Source organism: Ursus americanus, unplaced genomic scaffold, assembly GCF_024610735.1.
Source record: "Ursus americanus isolate L20-20 unplaced genomic scaffold, mUrsAme1.1.p SCAF_167, whole genome shotgun sequence".
In the NCBI taxonomy this organism is placed as follows: Eukaryota; Metazoa; Chordata; class Mammalia; order Carnivora; family Ursidae; genus Ursus; species Ursus americanus.
The window spans coordinates 1-6,837 of NW_028273749.1; positions in this window are offsets into that span (position 1 = coordinate 1).

Here is a 6,837-nt window from a genome sequence, read left to right on the forward strand (position 1 = left end):
AAACATTGTTGGTCCCCCTCCCCCAGTGTTTGCTCTTCCACGGTCAAGGAAACTTTTTCTCTTAAGATATCTACAGGGGCGCCTGGGTGGCTCAGTCAGTCGAGTGTCTGCCTTTGGCTCTGGTCCCGATCCCAGGGTCCTGGGATGGAGCCCCATGTCTTCTTCCGGCTCCCTGCTCAGCGGGAAGCCTGCATCTCCCTCTCCTACTCCCCCTGCTTGTGTTCCCCCTCTCACTGTCTCTCTCTCTCTCTGTCTCTCTCTGTCAAATAAATAAAACCTTTAAAAAAATGAAGGGAAAAGAGAGAGAGAGAGAGAGAGAGAGAGAGAGAGTCGTGCTCTCTACCGACTGAGCCAGCCAGGTGCCCCTGGAAAGTCATCTTTCAGAGACACAAAGCATAGACTCAGATATGATGAGACAGCTTTAAGAAAGATCGATTTTATGGAGCCAATAAAGCCCCTTGGAAATGTTGGCCTGATACCTTACTTACAGTGTTCTCCTCAGTCTTACCAGGTGAGTAAAGAATGCCACCTCCTGACAGATGCAGGAACTTCAGGAAATTTGGAGGACCTCAAGATGAGAGAAATCGACCTCAACCTACAGGTCTTGCAGACAAATCCGATGGGAAATACTTGGCTTGGCTCTTGGCTTTAAAAAGGCAGTTAAAGGTTCAATCTAAAATTCCTTATAAAAAGCTACATCAAAGCAGATTTAAAAGAGGAAAGAAAGAAAGAAAGAAAGAAAGAAAGAAAGAAAGAAAGAAAGAAAGAAAAAGAAAGAAAGAAAGAAAAAGAAAGAAAGAAAGAAAGAAAGAAAGAAAGAAAGAAAGAAAGAACCTTATATATGATTTGGTCAATTGCTATTTTTGCTGTGCTTACGTAGATGATTAGGCCATGTTTGTTAAAAACTGGGCTTGTTTTACAAACAAATTAATCTTCATTTGGCTATCTTTGACAGGAATGAAGGTGACTTTAGGGAGAAAGACTGTATTTCAATAACACACTTTTGTAGGTGTTAGGTGCTAGTTCTGATGAATTATCTTTGAACATATGTTGTTTGCCTATAAACCTGGACTGGATCCTGAATCCTTCGGGTTTCCTTGAGTCTCTGACTATGACTGTTCAAACTAAGGTTTCCAACATTCTCCCATTCTCTTACCTTACAATCATTAAGAACTGAAAGTGCCCTTTTTCCTGAAGTGTGGCAAGTGAAAGCTGGTCAACTTGAAATAAATTTCAGGGAAATGGCAACAATAGCTCGTACATAGACAATCTTTGTGCCTGTTGCTCTATGGGCCACTCAAAATGAGACATTTGAACTACACACCAGAAAAATTCGTCAGATTGCCCCTGCCCACCCTCACTCCATCTGAGGATGCTTCAAGCCTGACATCCTAGAGACCTTCTCACCGGTAGTACTCTGGACTTAGACACTGGGTTTATCCCTTGTTCCAACCATTAACCAGTGTTTTCCTTTTGTTTCCATAGAAATGCCTCTTATGAACTACCGGATTGCTTGCTGAATGAGGCCGAGTCTGTGATAGTTAACTCCGCTTGCGGCACCTCTATTAACTCCTGTTTGGAAATAAGAACCCATATAAATAGGGGCACCTGGCTGGCTCAGTCAGTAGAACATGCGACTCTTGATCTCGGGGTTGTGACTTCGAGCCCCACGTTGGGTGTAGAGATTACTTAATAAAGATATGTAAAGGAAAAAAAAAAAAAAAAGAACCCATAGAGGTAAAACCAAACACTAAGCTACTTGGCTACAAGAAGCCCTTAACCACCACGACCTTTGCCCCCCCCCCCCGCCCCCGTCCTGGGGGGGAGGGGCTCAGGCTAATTTACCGGTCTGTACTCTCCGAGGCCCACGAGGCCCGCCGGATCAGATCAATCTGAGACAGAATGAGACAGTTGGGTCATGCTATGCTGTTACTATTCCATAGAGTATACTTGGGGATAAAATCAATGAAACCATGTAGAAAAATATCCAAGTTCTCAGATAAGGAACTATCTCTGAGACCCCCTCCAATAACACAAGGGACCAAAAGTTGCGACCTGCACTGTATCAGACCCTTCCATTCCAAAGCCTCTACTGCACCTTACTTCAGCTTGAGGCAGTGACAGAAGGCAGGCCTCTGTCCATGTTTCATAGAAATGGAATGAAGGACTGACACCCAGATGAGGTGAACTCTTCGGACATCCTCTTTCCCCTTTTTCCCCTTACCCTCCTCCCTCCCTCCCTCCCTCCCTCCCTCCCTCCCTCCCTCCCTCCCTTTCTTCCCAGAAGTTTGCAAGCTGCAGCCTAAGGGTTGGGGAAGTTTGGGAAAGCCATTCAGTGGAGAGAAGCCCCAGGCTCTGACTTTAACAGAAAGCTTTCTGCATTTGAATGATACGATTGAATGAGGCCCATTAGAATGGATCACCCTGACCCTCCCTTCAGCTGCTCCCCCATCCCCGCCCCCCCAACTGATGTTGTCCGGTCGAATTGGGAACCGTAGGCTGCGGGGAGGGTGGGGAGGGGGGGAAGCGGGGATTTGCTGTTCGTCCTAAGTGGTGAACTAGGCCCCTGGTCCAAGGAAAAAATCATGCACGGGTACAGATGAGTTGGTGTCTCAAGGCCAAGTGGTCAAAGTGCTGGCAAGATTTCTGTGGATGTGGGGAGATTTGTTCTGGGACCACCCTCCCATATGTGTCTCTGGCTGAGAAGAGGGCAGGGGAGCCCTGTAGGTGGGTGGGGGTGAGGGGGGGCGGGACCCAGATCTGGAGCTCAGACTGGATTATAGACGCCTCCTGCCCCGGTGGGGAGGTGGCTGAGGGCTGAGGGCTGAGAGCTGAGAGCTGAGGGTGATGGGGCCTGCTCACGCTGATTCCTGCAACTCGGTTCCTTTTGGGAACCTTCTGTTGTTTCTGCCGAGGTGCCTGGGTGCTGCAATAACCAAAGCTAGACTCCTCTCCTTGCCTAGTTCTTAAAAGGTCTGATTCTCCTTTTTTCTTGGTAAAGGGACTGAGCTGCACCCTCCCATCCTGCAAGACCCCTTGTGCAAATACTTCCACTTGAAGGGTCCCTTCACCTTGTCCAGAAAATAAACAACACCCACCCACATCCACCCCATTGCCACAAACACCTAGCAAGCAAACAAAAAATCCAGCCGGTCTCCTTCTGCCTCGATGTACTTTAGAGAGTCACTCTCTTGGACACTCCTTAGGCTCAATTACATGCTGCTGTCTCCCTTTCTCTGGCACAATCCCATCCCTGGATGAGCCCCATATTATATTTGCACGACTACACTGCTCGTGTGAGCTGGAGACAGTATGCTGAAGTGACCGGATGGATGGTAGCACTGTAAATTTGAAATGACCTACACACCAAGTCATCCATAAACATGGTCCCTGGAAATCTTTGGCATTCACGTTCCTCTGATGAAATCATTGCTTTGGAACCCATCTTGTCCATGGTCTTCTAACGCTTACTCGCCCTCTGTTTGCCTGATATTTTGCCTGATTGTTTATGGAGAAATTAGATCTCATCTGGCAAGAGCTGAATCTGAATCCTCCGCTCACCCCAAGATGGAAAAGAATATGCACAAGCCCGCACCCCTCTTCTCTTTCTCCACTCTGTCAGAAGAAAATGTGGCCCTCCCTCCTCCTGTCCAAACCCAAACCCCAAACCCGAGATAAGCTTTAGATATAAAGGAAACCAGAGTACTGTTTTGAACTGTAGACACTTCTACAAAGCAGCAGCGGCGGCAGCAGCAGACACACACACACCCAACCCAACCCCCCCCCCCCCGCCCCGCAGGTGCAAGGAGGGTACCTGACTCTCCCCCTTTTCTCCCCAGAAGCTTCCCCCACCCATCCCCCTGGAAGATGTCTTCCCTATGCCAGAAGGGGAGTGAGAGACATTCTTTTTTTAAAAGTTTTTAAAAAGATTTTATTTATTTGAGAGAGAGGGAGGGAGGGAGGGAGGGTGAGCGAGAGCCCACGCATGAGTAGGGGGGGAAGGACAGAGGGAGAGGGAGAGGCAGACTCCCCGCTGAGCAAAGAGGCCAAGGCAGGGCTCAATCCCAGGATGCCGGGATTGAGAGATCTGACTTCAGCTGAAGGCAGCCACTTAACCTTAACAGACTGAGCCACCCAGGTGCCCCGTGAGTAACATTCTGATCTTCAAGGACAGGAAGTTCAGAATGAGAATGAGAATTCTGGACAAACAGATCTTGCTTTTTTGTTTGTTTTGTTTTGTTTTAAATCCTTAACGTTCCTATAGCCTCGCCACATTGTTGAGTTACCCTCCCACAGTCGCCTCTCCTTGTTCAACCCAATATACAAGCATTTAGGGTTTGCTCCTTCTCAGGATCTTCGTTTCCTCAGGAGGGCTTTGTCATGTGACACTTGTAGGAAACAAATTTGTATGCTCCTTTTCCTGGTCATCTGTCTCATGTCAATGTCATCCTCAGGGTCAGCCACAAACCCTACGAGGATGGAGGTAAAGGTCGTGCCTTGGTGACATCTTCCTTTCCAGCATCTTTGAATTCTACCTCCTTCATGACCTTGTTCCTTCAGTGTGCTGCCCTGCTCTCAGCTATCATCCAAAAAATGCCACAAATATGGGCGATGCCTTTCCAAGCTAAACACACTCTTACCGTACGACCCAGCAATCCCACTCCTTGGTATTTATCAACGGCCCAAATGAGTTGAAAACTGACGTCTGCACAGAAACCTGCACACAGACGTTCACGGTAGCTTCATTCATAACTGCCTGACCTTGGAGGCAACCAAGAAGTCCCTCAGGAGGTCAATGGATATGTAGACTGCGGTACATCCAGGCCATGGAATGTTTTTCGGGGGCGTTGGAAAGAAATGAGCGAGCTATGGAACTATGGGTAGCTGTGGGGAGCCAGGTGGGGGAACCGTACATGTGTATTCCTGACTGAGAGAAGCCAATCTGAGATGGTGAACATAACTCACGGTTCCCACTAAATGTGACATTGTGGAGGAGACAGAACTGAAATCAGTAGGCTGGAGAGCAGAGTACAAACTGCAGCGGACAGCGTCATGGCCGGACAGGCGTTTAGAGAGGGTTTCTCCCCCTCTTTGACCAGGTTTTAGGTCAAAGGAGTGCAGCCAACATTGTAACCAAAGGAGGCATTGTGCTCCCATAAAAATCTCCAGGACAAGGACTGCAAGCAACAGGAGTAGCTATTGGATGAGGCTCTAAAGGAAAAGGGTGGAGAGACTCAACCAGTTGGCATGCAAGTTGGCGAGAAATTTCTTCTCCCAGAGTATGGAGGCATCGAAGTAGTTGTAGGTGACATGGATTGTGACATTCTCAGAAAAGATGTAGCCTGAAATAAATCATTATTGAAACGGCGTCATGTGAAACTACCCAGTCCACTGAAGTTGTGCAGTCCTGCATTACGTAAATAATTTCCGTGTCTCTTTTTTATAATAAACGAATGATATCCACACTAGTAATAAGAAAGATGAAGGGAGGGAGGGAGGGAAGAAAAAAAAAAAAAGATCTGTAGGCTGCCAGGGGTTTTGGCGGGGTTGGGGGTGTGGGGGGGGTGATGAACAGGCAGAACACAGAGGATTTTTAAGGCAGTGGAACTACTGAGTGTGCTACTATGATGGTAAGATACCTTTGTCAAAACCCATAGAATGGACAACACCAAGAGTGAACCCTAGCGTAAACTCTGGACTCTGAATGGGTGATGATGATGCCTCAGTGTAGATTCATCCATTGTAATCAACACACCGGCTCTGGCACAGATGGGGGAGTGGGAAGCTCTGAGGGAGCACACCTGCGCCTCTGCATGTTGGGTGGTGGGGCGGGGAGCAGTGAGCGATGGCAGAGCAGGTGGCATATGGGTACCGTCCGTATTCGCCAGTCAGTTTTGCAGTGAACCCCAAATCGCTCTAAAGAAATAAATAAAGCCCCACTAGACAGACGGACAGATACGTACACACGTGTACACACACACACACACACACACACACACACACGCATGAAGGGACAAACACAAGAACAGACAGACAAGCAGACCTGATGTGGAGCTGCCAAGCACGCGGTCAAGAAAGAATTCTTGAGATGTTTCTGGTGCAACCAGGTGCTTTTATTATAGCATGGGGACGGGATCTGTGGGCGGAAAGAGCCGCACTGGGACTGTGAGGCGTTAACTGGTGATACAGTTTCTAGTGAGTGGGGGTTAGGGCTAAGGTAAGTCTCTAAGGAATTTGTGTATACTGAGAGCAAGGTCTCCGAGACCTTGCAGGGCTAGCTCTTGTCAAGGTAAGGTCGGTCCCTACTGTTTTAGCAAAGCGGGAGTCATGAGGCCCTTTAGATGTGTGTCAGTGGGCCACAGGTTGATAGAGGGGTGTTAGCATATTCTGGGCGTCTGTGGTTATGAGAGTGAAGTGACACTGACTACAGCAAATCCTCATCGGTAAAACGTTAAAAAAAAAAAAAAAATCCTTGAGAGAGTTGTAGGGCTGTTACACCCTGTATGTCTCAGGGATTTATCGGCGGGCTGCAAGTTGTAAGGAGACCTCATTGTCGCTTCATTTCTCTTGCCTTCGCTCTCCTCATCAAGTCCGACACCGACATTCCAGTCGGACAGTCTAGGCCCCGCGGTGGGGGGGGGGGGAGGGGCGGGGAAGGAGAGAGTCTCCTCTACCCTCTTGGGGGTCTCTGGCTGGGCCTAGGATGGCGACCGACACAAGAGATTCACGGGAGAAGGGCATACGACGGTTAGTGGGTGTTTACATGGACGGGGCAGGAGAGTAAAGACAAGGCATCAGCCAACTTGTGAAGAATGGAGAAGACAAAGGGGTTCGGGC